Source organism: Eretmochelys imbricata, chromosome 2 (assembly GCF_965152235.1).
Source record: "Eretmochelys imbricata isolate rEreImb1 chromosome 2, rEreImb1.hap1, whole genome shotgun sequence".
Lineage (NCBI taxonomy): Eukaryota > Metazoa > Chordata > Testudines > Cheloniidae > Eretmochelys > Eretmochelys imbricata.
In genome coordinates, this window is record NC_135573.1 from 215,311,501 (window position 1) to 215,334,084 (window position 22,584).

Here is a 22,584-nt window from a genome sequence, read left to right on the forward strand (position 1 = left end):
CAGTGAGTGGAGGTAAAGTAGGGGATAGGGAGGATGGAAGTGGCTATTGCCAGAACACTCTGCCTTATTGAGCAGTCACACTGCAAGTGGAGGACTAAATTTAAAACTATTATCAAGACCCCCTGGGATGCATGTGTGAAAGTGTCTTCTTATAATTATTACATATATTGTTGATTGATTATTACTGGCTTTCCCAAGTTTATTCTGTGTCCTCTTTCCTCCCCGTCCCCAGTAAAGTTTTCCATTTTTGAGACTCGTTACTTGTGAGTCGGGAAGTGTTGCCTATCAAGGGAATACCCAGAAGGGAATTTAGTTTTCCCACATTTCTGGGTGACAGCTCTGGTGGTATTTGTTACATTTTCAGAAGGAACTGCTTGGTAATAAGCAGAACCTGGCCCATTTTGCTGGCAACAACACATGGCAGAAAAGTTAAATCTGTAAAGGGTTATGAAGATAAAGTGGTATATAGGTACCTATTATTATGGGCTTAAGTGTAACATCCAATTAGGAGAAGGAGCTCAATGAAGTCGAACTTTAGAGTCAGTAATGTTGCTGAAGTGACCGTTTGACTAACCTTTAAATCCAATTATTCCCTCCTTCAGTTCATCCTTAAAATATTGTCATTAACTTCATTGGTAAGGAAAGAAAAGCTGTGCATATTTTTTTCTTTAATATAGAGAAAATACATCACAAAAAATACCTGAACTAAATGCTCAGAATTTGAAAAGAGGTTAGAACTGCAGACAGCTTAAATGGTGGTGTGTTTTTTTTTTTCTCTTTTAACATTCAGATCCACAGTTTCTTCTGAATTTGGTTTGGCAACTACGTCCCACTCAATATGAAGGCGTGTGAGAGAGAGAAAATCAGTCTGCTAGCATACTCAATTGGACCCAATTCCTTACTCATCTCATGGCAGGAAGGCTTCTTTTTGCTGTGGCAATGCCAATAGTCAAAGCAAGTGACAGATGAAGCCATTTGAAACTGTTTGGATATGGAATTTGGGAAACTTCTTTCTGCACTGTGACATACCCTGTAGGGCTGGCAAAAATAAAAAAATAAATACATCAAATCTGGGATTTTTTTTTTAAAGCTGCTTAAGTGATTTGACCCAAGTGCCAACTTCTTAGTGTAATTGCGAAATATTTCTTTTGTACTATCCCAGGAGATCCCAGAAGTTTTTGTAGATGCAATTGTTAGGGGGGAAGCTGTGAGGGACTGAAGAGTTAAGTGCAATGGGTGTCCTTGGAGTCTGCCGAGATAAGTTACCTACTTTTATTGCTCAATGGCCTCACCTTCAGTTCAGCCTCTGACTAGATCACCACTAGAATTGTGGTGTGGAGTCAGGGACTCTCACAAGAGTCTATTCACACTGGATTTTTAAGTTAGGGCAGAGTAGAAAATATACCTATTGCTAATTAATATTTTGTCTGTTTTATGGCAATAAAATTGTCCCCATCTTGATTCTTATTTTTCCTTTTCTTCAAGAGATTTCCCCCTTAACATTTTTCAGTGCCTCTGATCTTTCAAAAGAGTCCTCTCTCTAAGAGAGTTCACAGCCATTTTCAGTTTCATGTATTAATATTATCTGTTATCGTTTGCTTTTTATTTCCTTTCACTTGGAACTCCAACTGCTTCCACAGCTAATTAACTATAAACTTTGTCCTGTCAATAAAACGTAGTGTGTGAGTAGGCATGATACTGTGGCATCTTGTAGGGTACTATGTATTATATTTCATATCTCTTATGGAAGAATGTCTGTTTTATGTGCTGAGATCATTTTTGATCGACTGAAAATTGCTTTTCATCATCATGGTGAAAATCAGATAAATGCTCCTGAGTAAATCCTAGAAAATGATATGAGACAGCAGTGATTTTTATGTGCTGAAGGGGCCACAACTCTTCAACAGATAAGTTCACAGCTGGATCACTGAGTTTTGGAGAAACTAACTGATGGTTCACCCTCCTCTGTTTGTGTTTCACTTAACTATTCAGTTGCTCACAGCTTTCATCCTAACAATTGCTGTCCATCTAGAAGCCTGTGTGATCTCTTGGGGTATTACAAAGGCAGGGTTTCTCAATTAACACTGCAAAGAATGACAACAGTTTGAGGGCCAGAGTTGAATTTGCAAGTCTCATCAAGAGTAAGATTAAATTGGTGAGCCACAAAATACAGAGACCTTATGGGTGATCTTTTCTATACATTCATAAACTCTGGAAATAGTCCTGGAAATTGTCTGCTATGAATGGAAAAGTCTGCACTCCTGTTAGTTTCAAGACTGTTTTAATATAGGTATAAACCTCATCTGCACTTTTTGATTTGAAAAATTAGAGAGACGAGAAAACCAAAACACCAAATTCCCCCTTTCTAAGCTTTGTGAAATTTGTAGTTATATAAATGATACTATTTATGGCCCTGATCCAACCACCAAAGAACCTAAACACATGCTAAAATGTTAAGTGTGTGAATATTTCCATTGACGACAATGGGACTGCTAACCTGCTTAAAGTTGAGCACGTGTTTAGCTGCTTTTCTGGGTGGATTCTACTCTATGTATTTAGCTAATTCAATGGCTCCTATCACTGTAGTATCTGATTGCCTTCTGAGTACTTACAAAGAAATTGCTATATTCATTTATCTTTTTTTATTATTATTTGCTTTCTTGTTTGTGTGAGGTGAGTAGTTGGCATACATATGGATATTAAAGTCACCCACAACAATGAGTCTAGTGAACTTCATCATCAGACAGACCATGTCTCTGTGTTAGCTCCTCTAGGAAGCCTTTGGTGTCTATGGGTTCAGAGATTAGCAAAATGCTATCCAAGTTAATCTTTCCTCTGGTCTTCCAGATTGAAGGACTCTCTGAGGACTTTGATTTGAGTGAGCTTTCCCTGCATTTGAGCTTAAGCAAGAACAGAATAGCTACTCTGCCTCCAGTTTTGGCCTCCCTATTAGGTCTCGGCATGTGGTGAGCACAGTATCTCGGTGAGATGAAATGAGCTACAAGTTCTTCAATGATAGTCTGGTTTCTGTGATGCAGACCAGGTTGGTGATTTGTGAGAGATAAGCTAATGGATGGTGAAGAGCTTATCGGTCACATTTGATTAATGCAGGATCAATGAGGCAGAGGTCCTGGCATTTTTGGGCCCATGGGAGGTAGCTGTATGGAAAAATATATTTATCATCAAGCTAATTTCATGTTATTCCATGAATATAGATATTGCTTTAATCTCTGTATAGTGTGTACTGGCTCCACATTCCTGAAATCAGACTGGAATTGGAGCTAGGACAACAAGGAATGCTGGGAAAAGCAGGACTGCATAATGCAAGCGTCTTTCTTAGACTGCTGAGACCAGGGATGAGGCAAGCCTTGGGGTGGGGACACTTTAATGAGAGAGAGAATCCACTCAGGAGGGGCAATGGAAAAGCTTCTGGCAAGGGGAGAAATTTTTATTTGGTTGGAAGTCCAAATATTCAAACCATATCAAATAAACCTCCAACAAAGGGCAGACTGACCAGCAGAAGGCAAACTGAGGCAAAGATGCATTCAGACTTTGGAAGAGTAAGAACCTACTATTAAATCACATTTCTGCTTATTTTAATAGGTGCTTCTCTGTCATGCTATCTGGAAGCATTCAGTTCTCTAACATCTGGAAATAAAACTTAGCGATTAACTATCACATTTTCATCACGTTCAGGCTGTCAGTCTTGAGCACCACTTCCTTGTATTTCCAAAAATAAATCTAAGGTTTTTTTAACGTGTTTCGCCAATGTTTTCAGATGTTCATGGAATTGAATTTCACTGTGGTAAAACAACAAGTTTCCTTGAGCTACTTAATCACTGCAAATGAGTTCCATGTGTTATCATCTCCACTGTTCAGGCTCAGAACCTCTCCCTGTAGAAGTGGAGCTCAGCAATTTTTGTACAGGACTGCACTGGTTTGTGTTGAAAGGCTTTCAATTTATCGCTCACCTGTGAACCTGCTGGTGCTAACATTAACAAATATGATTTTCTGTGGTAGAAATGTGTCTGGTACAGCTTCAGATGGAGAAAAGTAGACAACTGAGTCCTTCCGCGGAGTGGCTTTCACATCCGGTAAAGCCGGTGATGGATCCTTGTCATTTATAAATTATTTTAACCTAGGGCATGTCTTCTCTAGTGGCAGTGCTTTAACGTGGCTCTGTAGTCGTGGCACCAGCGGTGGGAGAGAGCTCTGAAAAAACCACCTCCACAAGGGGTGAGTCTACCTTACAGCTATGTTACAGCGCTGAAACTTGCAGCGCTCAGGGGGGTGTTTTTTCACACCCCTGAGCGAGACAGTTGCAGCACTGTAAAGTGTCAGTGTAGGCAAGGCCTTAGTCTTTGTAGTTCACATGTTTCACTCGGACATTATCTTCCATCTGGATTAACTTGTACTGTATTTAAAGTACCGTACCATTCATAAGCCGAATATTTTTGGTAAAAAAAGTGACGCATCAAAGAGCGGGGGTCGGCTTATAAACGGGTCTACACCAAAATTTGATGATTTTAAACTCTATGAAATCATTGAATTGAATATCTAATACGCTGTCTTTTTGTTTACCTGGAGCGTTCGCAGGCAGGGAGCCCCTCAGCTCCCATGGCCGCGGTTTGCCGTTCCCAGCCAATGGGAGCTGTGGGAAGTGGCACCACTTCCCGCAGCTCCCATTGGCTGGGAACGGCAAACCATGGCCACTGGGAGCTGAGGAGCTCTGTGCCTGCAAACGCTTCAGGTAAACAAAACATCCTGACCTGCCAGCGGCTTACCCTGATGGGAGCCGAAGTTTGCCAACCCCTGAAATATAGGGTCGGCTTATGAAAGGGTCATACGGTTTTTACTATTTTTACCTATCCATATTGGGGGGTCGGCTTATAAACGAACGGGCTAATGAACAAGTATATACGGTAATATCTTCTTGATAAATTATGGTGTTTATTGCTGGCATTGTGAAAAACATTACCTGATAAATTCTCAGATAGTTCACAACATGCAAAATGTTTCATTTTGCGAATGAATATGATTATTTAAAGGTTGAAAATTCCAAAGTTTGAATAATGTGTCTATATAAATGTAAAAGGTATTACTTATTGGGTAGTTGCTCTTCTCCAACAAAAAAGAAACTCTTGCTGTGGACTTTCTAGGCCAGGAGGTTTTCTTTTTTCCTTCACACGTTTAAATTACAGGTACCACATTTGGAAACTGTGTTTTCTCATTCAGCCATTAGCACCTAATGAAATAGGAACACATTTCTTTTCAGCAATAATCAGCTGCTTATTTCATCTCTGTTCAGTACGCCTCTGTTTCAGAATCAGCTGCAGATTTTTTTTTCTCTGACCAACCTTTAAGAAATGTGTTAATGAGTTTGTTTATGATATGATTCACTCTTGCTTCTGCTTTAAAATTGAACAGTTTTCTTCAGTCATTTCTAGAGAGCCAAAGTCCATGCCAGCTGCTATCTTCCCAGCCTACATACTACACCACATGCACCTGGTTAAATCCTACAAAGGGACTGTATTCAGAACTAGTTCGGTGTAGGGTGACCAGATGTCCCGTTTTTAAAGGGACAGTCCCATTTTTGGGGACTTTTTCTTATATAGGCGCCTATTACCCCTCACCCCCTGTCCCGTTTTTTCACAGTTGCTATCTGGTCACCCTAGTTAGGTGTCAGAATAGCAGCCGTGTTAGTCTGTATCTGCAAAAAGAACAGGAGGACTTGTGGCACCTTCGAGACTAACGAATTTATTAGAGCATAAGCTTCCGTGGGCTACAGCCCACTTCATCGGATGCATAGAATGGAACATAGAATAAGAAGATACATACATACATACATACATACAGAGAAGTATCCTGACAGGTGATAGGGCTGATGATTCTATTGGTTTTGATTCTGCTCAGGCCAATTTTTTGTCCATCTGTCACTTCTAGATCATAACTTTACAATCTGCCCTGAGTAAGGGGCAGCACGTAGCTAGCTGGATGGCCCCCAGAACAAACTAAAACCCCAGCTTTGACCCAGAGTCATAATTTCCTCCCTATTCTCCCATGCTCTGGAGGAGGAGTAACTTCACTCCTTTTTGTGGAGCAGTTTATGTTTGATGTACATCTGGCCAACTGCTCTGCTCAGGAAGGAGTGGAGATAGAGCCAGAGTTCCTTCCGTTCTCCCTGCCCATTGGGCCTTTCCCTGCCCACTTGCTAGCAGGGGTGCATATCAGGCAAATAGTCACTTCTCGTCCTCCTGTAGCTGTAGTCACACTTAGAGTAGGGCCAAATGTAGGACCTCAGTGACGAGAAAGACAGTGTGTATAGGGCAGTCCTATGCCAGATAGGCAGATGGGAGGTGGATTGTAGTAGTCGGGAGACTGGGGCTAGGGAGGCAGTTGAGAGGAGGAGTCCACAGTGTTGGCCTGATGTAGAGGTCCACAGTTATGAAGGGGCTCAAGGAGAGTGTTGACAGACTGGGCTAGGCATTGCTAGCTCAATATGTGCGTATATGAACACAGACATTGTAGGAACAGCAGTGACTGCTACTGTCCCAGTACGTCTGTGATAATAGATACAGGTAGTCTCTATTATGTGGCATTTACTAAAACATTTTGTAGCACCCCAACAGAATGAAGTTTTCGATTCACCTTATGCTATGTTTTGAGTGGCAAATTAGTTTACTTGAGATTTCTTCTGGGGTGTTATTTTTAACCAATCAGTGCTTTGGACATTTTGTTACTTACAATACATCCCTCAATCTAATATAAAATCTGTTATTGAATTTTCAGTTTCCAAATCTGATCTCCATTCTTTCTCAAACTTTTCCTTCCAGCACTTATAATATGTTTGGGAAAAAATACATTTTCACTCATCTGTATCTTAATTTTGCACACCGTGTACTTCTGATCTCAGTAGGAGCATTGGCCTGACTCAGTAAAATGAACATTTTGTTGTATTTTTTACTGGGGATCTAACACAGATTTAAGTGGTGCAGAGTGTTTACTCTGTTTTTTGTGTGCATGAATTTAGTGCTTGTGAAAGGTGTCATCTTGACTGCCCTAGAAAATTAAGTCCTCTATTAATCCCTAGAGTAGTTTTTTACCGCATAGGCAACAAGCATTGCAATCTTCGCACTACCCACTATTGTGATTCCATTCGGAGACCACTTTTAAGGGTAGAAGAGTAGTTCAGTCTTTGGCCTCTATTTTGTGACGGCCAACAAGGCCATCAAATGTGCCATGGTGCCATGACTTTGAGCTGCGTTGTAAACTAACGTATTTTACTATATTTATAAGTAGATTATAAGTAGATTTATACGTAGATTTACATGTCGCCAATACCTTTCCATATATTTTCTTCATGTCAGGTGATCTGGCTTGAACTGATCTGACATCTGTCCTTAGCTCATTTAGCAGTTTAATCAAAAAGATCACTAATTTCTGATGTTCTGAAAATTCCATGTTGTTTGCATTTACATTTGTTTTTCTTAACAATCAGGCTCTAACTAGATCCCTTATTATTCTATCCCTAATTAAAGAATCCTGTAACTGGCAGCTCAGGTTTTATTTTCTTCTAAGTTCTATTACATATGCAGCTGTAGATAATGTTTGACATTAATATGTAAGCTTGACCTTCACTCTTTGCATTAAATACATGCCTGTTATTGTAAAGAACACAGTAATTCACACTGCACTATCTTTGGAAGCTCTCTATTATTCAGTAAAATACTCTTTATTCTTCTTCTTCAGTCAAATGTTTTGTAACCTTTTTCTACTAGGTTCAAGAATCTTCTGGCAGCAAACACATGTCCTTTCTTAATGAAAAGCAAATGTCCACAAGGAATGATGTACCTTGAATATGAACTTTAATAACTTACAAAGTTCACAGTATTTTACAAAATTCCAGATCAAGATGTTTTCCCTTGAAATGCATCAGGTCTTGATATCATAAACCACCATGGTTGACGTATACAATTTCAGTCTAAAGTCTCATGGAAGGTTCAACTCTTAAGTACCTTAAATCAAATCAGGGCACAACTTTTCACTTCCCATTTTCTTAAGAGTTTCCTCAGTTCCCTTTGCAATCTGCCTGCCTGTCTGTCTTCTATAATTCCTAAATCCCGGAACCCATCACAGCTCCCAACCCTAATGATTTTTACTCTGTTGGCAAACAAAGGGATATTTAACTGGCAATTCTGATTGGCTGCCAAATAGTGTTCCTTCAAGTAGTTTTTCTCTCTTCATGATGGTTTGATTTCATCTTCAAACGGCACAGCGTATGGACCAGTTCAGTTTTGCTTAGTTTATAGTAACTTTTAAACAGGTGAAGAGCTAAAACCCAAGGTATTTTTGGTTAAAATAAGAATGGAAAACCATTATGATTATTGTATTTCTGATTTAATTAAAACATTATGAAAGGTTTACATTCTTTGGTGGCACTGGTGATACACAAATTTCCAGAACCAAGTTTTCAGACCCTTCCCAGTAACTCTGCTATAGGACCTCTGCTTTGAAGGACTACAACCTTATTTGTACTTACTGCAAACCTGAGCTTCTAAACTATAACTTTGTAAACATGAAAGATAACTTCTAACTCAACAGATCTGCTCCTTGTAAACTCAGACATATCCACTTATTACACACTTACTTCGGTATAATTATGTCACTCAGGGGTGTGAAAAATCCACACCCCTGAGCGACGTAGTTATACCAACCTTAATCACCACCACCCCAATATAGCCAGCACTATTTCAGCAGGAGGGCTTCTCCTGCTGACCTCGCTCCCACCTCTTATGGAGATGGAATTATTAAACTGACAGGAGACCTCTTTCCTGTCAGCTTAGTGCGTCTTCACCAGGAGTACTACAGCAGCACAGCTGCACCTTGTAGTGTAGACCTGCCCAAAGAATACTTTTTTAACTCCAGCTTGTGCTGCATAGTCAACACAGTTAGGGCACAGTGAGCTGAATTCTTTTCTTGGTCACATACCAACAGAATCTGATTATCACATCTTTTTTACTGGTGATGAGTTGTGAACTGAACAGGACATAGCTTGATTGTCACATCCCTAGTTGAGTTTACAATATGCCATATCTTTATAGTCTAAGTAAGTAAACTTGACCTGGAAGTTACTGAGGCTGTGTCTACCCTTAAAATATGACAGCTGCATCACTGGAGCGCTTCAGTGTAGACGCTTACTCCAACAACAGGAGGAGTACTCATGTCGCTTTCAGTAATCCACCTTCCGGAGCAGCAGTAGCTAAATGGATGGAAGAATTCTTCCATTGACTTAGCACTGTCTATACCAAGAGTTAGGTCAGCTTAACTACGTCTCTCAGGGGTGTAGATTTTTCATACCCCCGAGAGACGTAGCTATGCCAATGTAACTTTTCAGTGTAGACCAAACCTGACAGACCACATGATGGCAACATTACACAGTTAGTTTTCAGAGTATAATGACACTTTAAATGTAGTCCCCACCTCTCAGAGCCACTCTTACTCATGATGAGAACGATACATAGCGTACAGTCAAAATGTAACAGGTGAAAAGGACAAAGGATCTTACTACCTATCAAAATAGCTTTCTCATTTAGGGACAGATAGTGCCACCCTTACACTGAGTAGCATAATACAGTGAGATCCATAGACAACATGCTCTAAATATGCAATGCATGACATATGCCTCTGGCATATTATGGGCTAAAGACCTACCCCAACTGTTACTGAAGTCAGTGGAAAAACTCCCGTTGGCTTTAATGGAAGTTGCATTAGGCCTACTTGGGTGAACTCAGTGATGAGGAACAGGCGCACTGCAAAGACCTTCCTCTGCTTCAGGAATCCTGCCAGCCAGAATAGGGTTCCTCAGGGCAGAAAGATGAACACGAGTTTATCCTTGTTGATTCTGTGAGCAGAAGCGTGTATATACTAGCCGATGGGACTGGAAGTGCCCTTTAAACCACTGACTATGCCACTTTGGGTGTCTATGCTAGAGAATTTCAAGGAGGAAATTCCCATCAGAGCTACCAGGAGTTCGGTCATTCAAGCAGAGTTCAGGGTACTCAGCATTTCTAAAATTGAGTCCACCTTACTTTAGTGGCTGAACTATAAGCAGCCACATTTGAACATGTAATTTTATCATTTTAGCCTACAACTTCCAAGCAAATGAGTCTCACAATTTTAAAGTAAATTCTATGCCTTGTCTAGAGAAGAGACATTAATTATTTCTTATTCTACAAGCATCCAGCCCAAGAGTTGTGTTCAAGAAACTTTATGGGCTCAGTTGTGCCTTTAAGCCACAATCCATGATTGGGGGAGGTGGAATGTGCACCACCCAAGCAGGAGATCCTAGAGGCATTGGGTCAAAAGTACCAATGAAGAAAAGTTCAGTTTCTTAGCATTGGCCACACATTAGCCATCCATATCCAAATGATAACAAGCACTTCAGTTCCTCTGTTAATCTTAGCAGAAAAGAATTTAATAGATGTGTGAGGGTTTTAATATAGCAAATTTAAAAAGTTGGAAAATTGGGCAAAAGGATGCTTTCTTACCTGATGAACAATGAAATGAATTATTTTCTTCTGTGAATAAGTTGTGAAGAGAGTTGTCACTTTGGATGGGCTATTACCAGCAGGAGAGTGAGTTTGTATGTGGGGGGGTGGGGGGTGAGAAAACCTGGATTTGTGCTGGAAATGGCCCAACTTGATGATCACTTTAGATAAGCTATTACCAGCAGGACAGTGGGGTGGGAGGAGGTATTGTTTCATGATCTCTGTGTGTATGTAATGTCTGCTGCAGTTTCCACGGTATGCATCCGATGAAGTGAGCTGTAGCTCATGAAAGCTCATGCTCAAATAAATTGGTTAGTCTCTAAGGTGCCACAAGTACTCCTTTTCTTTTTGCGAATACAGACTAACACGGCTGTTACTCTGAAACCTGTGAATAAGTTGTCCTCAGTGACTGAGAACTTTGTGGACCTGCTCATCTATCAACATAAACTGAGAAAATGAATTTGTAAGTGAACAAGTCAAGAACAACTGAGTACCTATATGCATGTAATGTGATACTTTTTCTTGCTATCCCCATTGCTAGAGGCAATTGCTTAACACATGGAAACTAAATACCTGCCTAAATATCCCCACTTAGCAGTACACAAACTTCTATCTTCCATTGCAAATGTCTGTCCTTATGTTGTGTCAGAATATTTAAATAAGAGATTCTGAATTATCTAAATACAACTATGCATGTGTCTGCTGGTCTTTAACACTCTGTGATGTTGCCAATATTTCTGTAGAGTTGGGTATCATTCAGCACTCGGACTTCTATACAGAGAATTGGGCTGTGGTCAAAAAAAGCTTATCTGCTAACAACAGAAGGACATGCCTTAAAAGAAAACATTTCATTCACTTACATGCAGACTGTGACCTACAGTTCAACTTTCTGTTTTTATGAACTCTCCATATGTTTTGATGGTTATCATTTAATGGTTCACATGACATCCATCAAAACACACAGAGAGGCACAAACCCCCAGGAGAATTTATTTAATACGTGAAACTTCAGTTTCATAATTACTTAATATGTTTTTCCTGTATCTTTAAACCTCACTAGTGCATTTACAACTTATTCCATTGCTCATGCAAGGGAGTTTGTTTTCAATCCAATAGATTCAGTAACAGATTAGCATATTTTTTGCCCCCCTGTGTAAGTATCGTTAGTTTAAGGAGAAACATTTCCCACTATAAAACTTCTAACCACAATACAGGAGATGAATCGAGATATCTTCTGTTCTTCTCGGGTCTGTGACTCTTGAAGCAGGAGAGTTATTATTTGTACTATTGTTTTGTCTGTATGTCATGATCTTTGATCTTTCAACCCCTACTCAGCTAAAAACCATGTTTCCTCTAGTACGAGCAGCTTCTGAAGCATCCACTTTGTCCACATTCAACCCACACAGCTTGATTGAGGACACACGCCCTGTGGTTCCACAGATCCAAAACAGGAAGCAATTTAGTGAACTCTATTCACTGGAAAGGTCACGTGCCCGCTGCTTAGAAAGCAACGACTGTAGCATGTATTGCTATCCAAGTGGAAACAACTTTTTGGAACTGTGCTCAGTAACTTTTATATCTTCATGATAATTACAAGGATTTTGTTTTATTTTCTGCTAGTCCTTTACATATGGCACAGTATTGATCTTTTTAACCTATGTATTTTATATGAACGGCAAGAGATTAATAGCCTAGAGATCTATACTTAAGGTTTATATGCATTGTATGACTGAATGCAGACACTGATGCATAGTGCATAGGTCAGTGCTCCCTCATTGTGTATAGGGAATTAGGTGTGCAGTTCAAATTAGAAGAATCAGGAGATGTGCATTTGTAGTTGCCCCATAAGCCAAGTGGATGATAATGGTATACCCAATATGAAAAATACAAAATAAATGCTTTCAAAGCAGCTTTTATCTGTTAGGAAAGGGGGAAAATATAAAGCTTGAATATTTCCCCAAAAGACATAGGTACATTTGACTGCTGTCAGAGACAGGAACAGAACTTGCAAGGAACTATGGTTTCATCTCCATACTTTTCAGTGAATAAACATTGCTAATCAATAAAACCTCAGGCATGAGGTCAACATTAGGTAAGACTGCAACGAACATCTTGATAAATTATGGGTTAGTGGTAAAGACAACAGCAAAATCTAAAAACTAAAGAGAACCTTTTCAAAATAATTCTGTGGAGATTTTAGCCAAATGATCCATTGGGCATCATGCAGCAGCTTTTAGCCACATGGCACTCATTGGGAGTCTTAATGCTAAAATCCCACACACCACTTTGAACTATTCAGTAAAAGTTCTTGAAACAATATAAATGTGTCCTTAATGCTCTTTGGCTCATACTGGACAAAAACTATTCCCCCTTTCTTTACTCCCAATACTAACAATATTTTGCAGTTACATCTATCTTAGTCACTTCTAAAGTGCAAACACCTAGGTAAATATTATTATCCCCATTCTACAGATAATGAACCTAAAGCACAGTAAGGTGACTTGCTAAAGGTCACAGTAGAAATCTAAGAAACACTCAGAACTCTTTGCATCTCATCCTGTGCTTAGCCATAAAGCCATCTTTCCCTTTTTATAGCTGAGGAAGCAAAACAAGGCTAAATTCTTCTGTCAGTGTGATCCAGTGGGTGGATTTCCATATTCTCTGTAGAGCTGAGTGGAAGCATGATAGTAAAAATAAGTCCAACCCCACATGTTGCTAAGAGGCTCTTGATGAAGAAAGGGAATTTCTGATTTCTGACTACTCCTATAGCACAGGGTCAGGCTTCAACCAATAACTAATTGTGTGTGTGTATGTGTGTGTGTGTGTGTGTGTTTGTGTGTGAATACGTACCTGTATAGATGGTGCTGGATTTGTTTTGATTCACAGTAAGTTGATTTGGCTACCGAATACAAAACTGACACCTTATTTATTCTCCTTCTATACATCAAGTGTGACATTGCCTAGAGCACATCTATGTTTTTCCTTGAAAATCAGCATCAAAACTTCTGTCCTGAACGTCTGCTCCACAGAAATGCGTTTAGTAGTTTATCTTAGAAAAGCCCACTCCCCACTCCAACCCCAGCAGGGAAATCACGTGGATACAGAAAGGTCCTGAGCCACTGCAGCCAAGATATAACTTTATGTACCATAAGTTGCATAACTGAGGTCAATGCAGTGCATGATCCGTTTTTAATAATTTTGCTCTTATAAATGAGTGGGGTCCTTGTCTGGCAGGCATCAGGAGCATTACAAAATGTTCAGCACTTCTGGTGGCAATGGGAAAGACAATCATTAGTGGATTTTAACATTTCAAATGATGAGATAGGGAAGTGCTATCCCCATTTTCCAGTTCAGGAACTGAACTACCGGTAGGTAAATTATAAGAACAAGAGCAACAAGACGCTATTGCTCTAAATGAGCTTACTAAGGACACCCTAGGAGTCTGTTGCTGAGGAAAAAATTGTACCCAGCTCTCCAGTGCCCTATACAAGACCATTCTTCCATTAGTCTTAGGGCAGCTCCCAAAGGGAATCTTGTCTTGTTCTCCTTGGATTGCATGCTGGTCATGATATAAGCATCAGCGATGACAAAGCAAAGGAAGATTAAGGTGAAGAGGTAATCTTCAGAGTCTTATCCATCAAGGAGGGAGAGGGCCTCTTTGGTAGTGGGAGGAGGAGAAAGGAGTTAGTGAAAAAATGATTTTAGAATGTTAACTGAAGGTGTTTTTGTGTGTGTCTTCTGGCACCTGATGTATAAGAGACAAATGAAGGGCCCTATCTACTCTGCTTATCACCGTGAATCATTATAGGTTATTATAGCATCTTATTTTTGTTATTTATTCATTATTATTTGTATTCGCATAATGCCTAGGAGCCCTAGCCATGGACCAGGATGGGGTAAATTGTTCTATGGAACAACAGAGGAGGCCCAGTGAAATAGATTTGAAGTATTTCTTGACCTCCACAGGTGTCTTGATCATACAGGATATGATGTGAATGTAGAATAACATGACTAGGTTTCAATAGAATAATCAAGATATGACCTGACGAGCTCACTAGACATATCCTTTTGCAGCCTATCCACAGGAAGGTAAAGTCTGCATGAGGTAAAGAAGAGTTCATGTCTGGGTTGATAATTCTTTATAGGAAATAAAGGGAGAACAAGGCCATGTTAGAACATAGATATTCAGGCCTGTCTGTAAAGGCCTATACTTTAAGAATTGAGGTATATGTTTATCATTTAGCTAGTTATAGAAGTATAAAAGAAAGAATCTGTGTAAGGGCCTTCTTTCACTGTGACAATCTGAGGCCCTGTTCGTAGGCTAATGCCTTTGGTCAAGCAGCAGAGGCAGCCATAAGCTGGGAAGCGTACGGTCACATCCTCACATTCCAAACAAGTCACATTGAAATAAGGCAATCTGGGGCTGTTAGAAGGGTGATCTGATCTATCAACTCCAGAGAAAGGGAAGAGCCTACAAGATGTAAAAGGAAATTTAGTTTGATAGTTTTCTGTTTGGTAACAACTCACTTATCAATAGACACTGCTGGGAAACCCTTATGTCTTTATAGATGTAGTTGTGAAATCCTCACTTCTGTATTGTTTTGTCATTATAGTTCCCACTTTGCTATTGTTTATTGGCATGGTCTCTGTCTGGTTCTGTGATAGTTCCTGTCTGCTGTATAATTAATTTTGCTGGGTGTAAACTAATTAAGGTGGTGGGATATAATTGGTTAGCTAATCATGTTACAATATGTTAGGATTGGTTAGGTAAATTTCAGTAGAACAATTGGTTAAGTTATAGACTATATAAATTAGGGGCAAACAGGAAGTAAGTGGGGATTCAAAAATACGGGAAAAGGAACTTGGATTTACACTTGCTGGAAGTTCACCCCAATAAACATCAAACTGGTTGCACCTTTGGACTTTGGGTATTGTTGCTCTCTGTTCATGCGAGAAGGACCAGGGAAGTGGGAGAGTGAAGGTAGGAAGTTCACCCCAATAAACATTGAATTGTTTGCATCTTTGGACTTCGGGTATTGTTGCTCTCTGTTCATGCAAGAAGGACCAGGGAACTGGGAGAGGGAAGGAATAAGCTCTCTAACAGGCCATATTTGTCTTTTTTTTTTTGAAAGGTCACAGTATATTAAAGTATTTGCTAGTATAGTGATGCATACTCCAAATCAATAACTGAAACCTCATGTTACACAAAGGATGGTAAGCAATTTTGTTTTATAATAGGTTGCAGAAAGTGACCACACTTTGCATTTCCTGCCCTTGTAGTGGTTTTTGGCTTTCATGGTCTCCATCAATCTAAAGAAAGTAAGAGTCTAGTGAGATACATTCTGAAGAGTAGAGAACAGAGACATGAAAAACTAACAATAAGGTAGGAAGCAGACAGATCTATACCATGGTTCAAGTTTCAGTCATACCTCCGTCTCCATGTATGTTATCACCTCAAAGTGCTTAAGGCTGCTGGATATTAAGAGGCAGGCAGGACTATTAGCATCTGAAGTATAAGGACTATATCTGAAGGTTTGCAGTGGTGAAAGATGTCCACGTAACTCTCTATTAGCATACTGCCTTTAATTACCAAAAATCCTAAATTAAAATGAAATTAAAGGTCACAGTTAAACCAACAAAAGCAAGGAGATTCAGAGTTCAATCTGCCACAGCATTCTTAGCTCATCCTTTCAAGGCAAAGTACTGCAGCATTTAAAATATGTAGGATCACTTATGTTTAGATTGTGCCTTGAGGCCCTGGAAGACATTGAGCTTCAGAAGCAAAATTCCCTCACTGCTTCCCTTTTGCTCCAGGGTGTAAGATTCGCTGCTGGTTTACACTGGCTCAGGTGTGTGACATGGTACATTGTAGGAGCAGAGAACAAAGCCAAGGTTCTGCCCACCTGCTCTGGGTGGGTGGAGGAAGTAAGGAGGTGTGCAGCACGTTCAGCATCAAGGTCTGGGAGCCCAGACTAGTGGAGCATTCTTACTTTTTTTCTGCATGAGCATGTAGCCCAAATCACAATTCATGCCCTAGCGTTCCAGGACATGGAAATTCACTCAATGTTTGTACTCTTCAGGCAACCCCTCCCTGCCAAAAACATCAAAAACAATACAAGTGTTCTATACCTCAGTACAGCAGAATAAGTGAAACATATAAAACAAGTGGCCACACTGAATTTCATGGCTTGTTGCCATTTAGGTAGGCCAGTAACATTTAAATATAATATAAGATCTTAAAAAATAATGTCCTTTGGGTTTTTTTCCCCAGCAGGAGAATATATATAAGACTTTTCCATTGACATCCTAATGGCTCAGATGTCAAAGGAAATGCAGGAGACACTAATCCATTATAATATCAGTGGAAGTGTATGAAACACTGCAATTGGCATCTTCAATGGACATTTAGAAGTCACTTTATACGAATGCGAGATTTGTTCATTGACATGCATAGGATAGTTCTATGGGTGGACCAGATTCAATGTCATTTTTTATTGTTAGTCTTTGTCTTTGATGGTAATGAAATAACATAACCCATAAAAGAGTTATAAAAAGTGTCTACAGTGCTTGTGTAGTTGCTGTTTTTCAAAGTGTGCTAGGGTGGCTTTCATAACATTTTTGTGTTTAATTACTCAAGGACTGATCCTTCAAACATTTATATGAGTAGCTATTATCATGAGTATTCCCATTGAACTTAATTGGACTACTCACATGAATAAACCTATTCACATTCAATGGTGGTTTCACTACTGGACCCTGTGGGGGCATCAATCAAATTATGTGATTAAAAAATTCTCAAGAAAAGAGGAAGAGAGGGTGTGGTGGTGGTGGGGGAAAATCCAACAGCTTTTTAGTTGGAGCTAGTCGTAAAACTAAATCTAAAACTACTTTTGGCTGCTCCACAATCAAACAAAATTATCCAAATGATAACATTAGAAAAAAATCCATTGTGACAGATAACTTACATGTCAAATTTCAACTCACTCTGATTTGAAGCTGCTATAATATTAAAGGGTAAACTTCAAGTGCAGCAAAGCTTATACTATGAATTTTACCTTCCGCGGAATCAGATGAGGCTAGAGATGGTACCCCAATGATCTCCCTAGGCAGGTCGTTCCATTTTCTAATTGTCCCTGCTGTTAAGCAATGTTTTCTAATGACTAACCTATGGTTTTATAGTTTCAAACTGTAGTTCCCGGTTATGCAGTTCTCAGCTGCTGTAAATAACCTCTGTGCCTCCATTATATTTTTACATCTGAAATATTTTGTCCTAAAAATGTTTGTGAGGTCGACTTTTGTCTAAGCAGTACATTAAGCTTCTTTAGCTTCTTATCATGGATAATACATCCTGGCTTTTTTCCATTAAATGGACAGGTAACATTAAATATAAAATATGCTGTTAAAAATAATGTCCTTTTTTCTTTCCCTTTCTTTTCAGGTAGGAGATATATAAGACTTTTCCATTGACTACATAATGGCTTGGAAATCAAAGGAAGTGTAGGAGACACTGAACCATTGTCATTTCTGTGGCACTGCATCCAGCAGTGGAAGCATCCTCAGTGGAAGCGTAATCTTGCCTTGTGGTTAAGGCAAGTGATCTGGGCTCATTCCCAGCTTTGCAATAGATCACTCCAGTGTTTGAGGACATTGCCCAGACCAAAAAAAGTTAAACTTGGGTGCCTAAAGTGACATTACTGGCAATTTTGTGTGCTCAGCACCTTTGAAAGTCAGGTCACTTTTATCCAGCTCCCTAAGTATAGATTGTGCTGCCTATCTTTGGGCAGCATGGAATAATGAAAGTGTTGGTCTTGTCCTCCCTGTGTCTCAACTTCCCTCTCTGTACAATGGGGATAACAATAGTTCCTTAAGCCACAGGGATGTTGAGGCTTACAAGGCCCAGAGACAATTCAGCAATGGGATCCATGGAAATGCTTACCCCTTCCTTCATTTTTTGGTCACTTTCTCTGAACTATTTTCAAGATCTCTGTAGTTCAGAGGGAGTGCTGCAGTCCCTTCTAGGTTGTTATCTCATCTGCAAATCTGAACACAATGTTCTGAAGGATAAAGCTGATTTTATGTTTATGAATACTAAATAATACTGGTCCCAATATTGATCCCTATGGTAATCCACCTCACATCTCTCCCTCATTTGATGATGTACCCTTCAAAATTACTCGGTTTGTTCTCGGCCAATCTTTAACCAAACAGCAGCTTTCCAATTTTCCTATAAAGTTGCTAAACTAGTTTGTATGAAAACCCTTGCTAAAGTCTAGGACGATCACTACATTCTCTTTGGCCATCTATAATAAACACCCACTTTTGCTCATCTATTAAAAAACGTAGAATATTTTCAGAGGGCTTTCTTGTGGTTGTGGCTTGATGGCTTTTTTATTCTTAACTCTTGTCACTGATCACTCATGATGTGTTTCTTTCCTAAGAGTTTCCATATTGATCTCTTTATTACTTTATATTTGACCTCGCAGGAGGGATAAGGAATCTTCTTCACACCCAAATCACAGAACAGCAGTGAAGGTGAACCATGCCTCTGCTATAGCCCCTTCTACTTCTGTTCATTTCTTACATTGGGAGCAGTTGCCTGGGGATGCATGTAGTGATTCCACAAGCCCTGTTGTTGTTGTTTCTTTCCTGGTCTGTCACTAACCTTAAACCTCACAGTGTGGAATGCTGAGGAGTCCCTATGGAGCAGCACTCCGTGGCATAGAGGGATTTCAGTTGCCCTGTGTAGGCTCCACATAACCTCTCCTATCCCCACACGGATCTGCACTAGTTTGACTTCATTTGTGGCCCTCTGCAATTGCAGAGAAGGGAGTAGGAACTGGTCCTACAATCGAATGGGTGCTATCTGTAATGCGTAGAGATGAGTTTTTTTGTTGTCCTCCAAGAAATGGAAGTGTTGCATTGCATGGCAGCCATCCCAAAGCTAACGGGGGGAAAAAACGCCAAGAACAAATTGTCTTGGCTGGATGTACAAAATTACTAACACAAACACAAAAGGAGAAATGTCCCCCAGTTCAAGTCTGCTTCTTTTTTAGCGAACCCGAAAATGGAGAGCATCTTTTAAGGATCCAACTTGCATCTATTTTTCCTATACTAAGGCTATTGGGTGAGTGGTGTACCTTTTGTGGACAAAAGCAAGTGTCCACAAGGAGTCCTGCACTTTCAACAAGAACATTCATTAACAAAAATAACTGAAAGAAAAAAATCAGAATTGCATTACAAGTTATTTTGGTTTGGTACATGCTAGGGCGTGTGTAGATAACCTTATCCTTCCCTAGCTGAATCATATTCTTCTGTCAATGCCAGCCTCTGAGTTTCAGGAAGAGACCCATTCTTAACCCCCTGAAGCCAATTTAACACACAATGTGGCCTATTTTATTCCAATTCCCAGCTTTTTAAGTTTCCTCACAGCCCATTACAGTGTTTAGGACAGATTCTCACCTGCCTTTCACCTCATTAGACACACTTTACCTTACATTCTCATTGGGTGGGGTTTTACACCCACTTTGCACAAATATATACACCCTTGTTGATAGATTGTAGTTTCCTTGCAGGACACTGGGCTATAGGATGTAGCTTTCTCAAGATACCATCAGCCAGGCACACAGCTGTAAACCTAGGGTTCCTTTTTATGTATCCTATTCCAAATAGAAGAACTTTAGGCAGGCTATTGGCTTCCTGTGTAGAGTTAGATGAATTTTTTTGGACAAATAGTTTATTTGACAAAAAATGTAATTTTGGTCAACCCCAAAATTTGTGATTATTTTGACTTGAATAGTTTTGATCATTCACAAAATAGCCAGAGGACAAGAAAAAGGAGATAGTGGTAGTGACACTGACATCTTTCCCTGACCAACCCTCCCCGAGCCATTAACCCACTGGTTACAGTATGCACCCTGGTATATGAGAGATTCAGGTTCAAATCCCTGCTCTGGAAAAGGCCTGAAGAAAATTTCTTTGATTCCTCAAAAATTATGAAAAAATTCAGATTTGGATCAACCCTAACTGATCTTTTTTTAAAAAAGGTTTTTTTTGGAACTGCCAGTGAGATAACAAATCAATTATTCGTCCAGCTCTACTCCTGCACATTTGGCATGAATCATAGCAAGTCACTTAAATCAGACCAGTTATTTTGTAGGCATTCTATTGTTCTAATCCAAAAATAATACTTGTTATGTAAACGTGTTATTCTGCAATCAGGTTAGCTATGGTTCATATGTTGGTTACTCAGGAAGCGCTACTTTAAAACTGTTGTGTTAATCTGTGTGAACTGTTGTGTTAATCTCTGTGTGTAGAACCATTCATTTCTGTATACTAAATCTGTATAAAAATCAATTGTGATGTTTTTATCTGTGTGTCATTTACATTAGAGTATATTATGGAAAGATTTTCTATTGTTTTGCATCAGTCAATGCAGAAAAGAAATTTAAGCATAATAGAACAAAAAAGAGGATTAAAATATACCTACTATAATATAACTGCCAGGATCTGTTGGTTTGCATGGTGGTGTACCAGTCTGACAGTGTAATTGTTATACCTGTGAATTACTGAAGAAATAAACTTAAATTCACTCTAGAGTTCTCTCTCTCTTTTTTGTGTGTTATTTCTCAGGAAAGGAGCTGGGAGTTTTAATGGGAAATAAAAAAGTCCATGTACAGTACTATGAAGAGTCAAACTAGAAAGAGAATCACATTCCAAGAGGGATCTAGTCCGGTGTGACATCAGGGCCTCAAGCGTGCAAGTTGGGCTAGGCTGTTACCAGACAAACACAGCCCTCCCAGCATGTAACGCTGGCCTGTATGCATGCTCAATAAAGATTGTTTGTCTATAACTCTGCTTGCTTGCTGTATCACTTGTTGGAGTTAGGAGCAGCCATTGTAAAACAGAGCAGCTTTAAAGCTGCTCTAATTTATACAGGTGGCAAGCCCAGTGGTTGAATGGGCCATGGGGTAAAGGAATATAAATGATACCACTGTAAAAACCAAGAAGCACTTGGTGCATGCAGCTGATGGGTCACCAATTTCTTTTTATTGTTAATCGTGTATATTATAATAGTGCTTAGGGATCAGCTGGGAGCAGGGCCCCATTGTGTTAGGCACTGTACAACCATAGAATCAGAGCCCATCTCCTCCCCCAGATGCTTGCAGTCTACATAGGTAGGACAGACACAGGGTAGGGGAAAGGGATAGAACATAGAAGCAGAGTGCACAATGTGATGGCTGTAAAGTCATGTTCTGCAATTATTTTGTTTTTTCTCTTGTTATGGAAATCTTTCAGTGGGGGTTATGTTGGGAGGGGATTAGCTAGTCAGAAAGACAAAGGAAGGGTGGGGAATGGAGACCATGAGGGAGAAGCAGGAGGGGATAGAGCAAACAGCCAATCAGCAGGGGGCCGGGGAAGGAGAGAGTTCAAGGTAAAAATGGTAGAATGACATCATCAGTGCCCATTTATACAAATAACAAGCCAAGCACAGGTGCAGATGATCTGTGCGTCACCAAATAGAACAAGGAGTTTGGCATATTAGAAAATACCCTGGTGAATGCACTTAACACCCTAGACTACGCAGGCAACCAACTGCATGCAACCCCAGCAAAGATGCAAGTCGATGCATTCCATCTCAAAAACTGAGAGGCCAAATGCAAACCCAGCATCAGCTGGCCTGGGACAAAACTCACCCATTCTATCAATCCTGTGTACCTTGGTCTTACTCTCAACCCCACACTCTCCTTTAGAGTCCACATCGCAAAAACTAAAGCCAAGGTTAGCATACAAAACCACAGTCTCAGCAAGCTAGTTACATCTTGTCCACTCTGCGATCAGCAAGACAGGCACTTTGCTACAACTCAGCTGAATACTGTGCAGTGTGGAAGCAATCCCTTTATATAAAGAAGGTAGGCCCTGTGCTTAACATTGCCTACCACTGTATCACAGGATGCTTTAAGGCTACCCACAACAACAGCCTCTACATCCCATCAGTTAATGCTGCTCCTGATATACCCCAGGAAGTTGCTAGTCGAGTT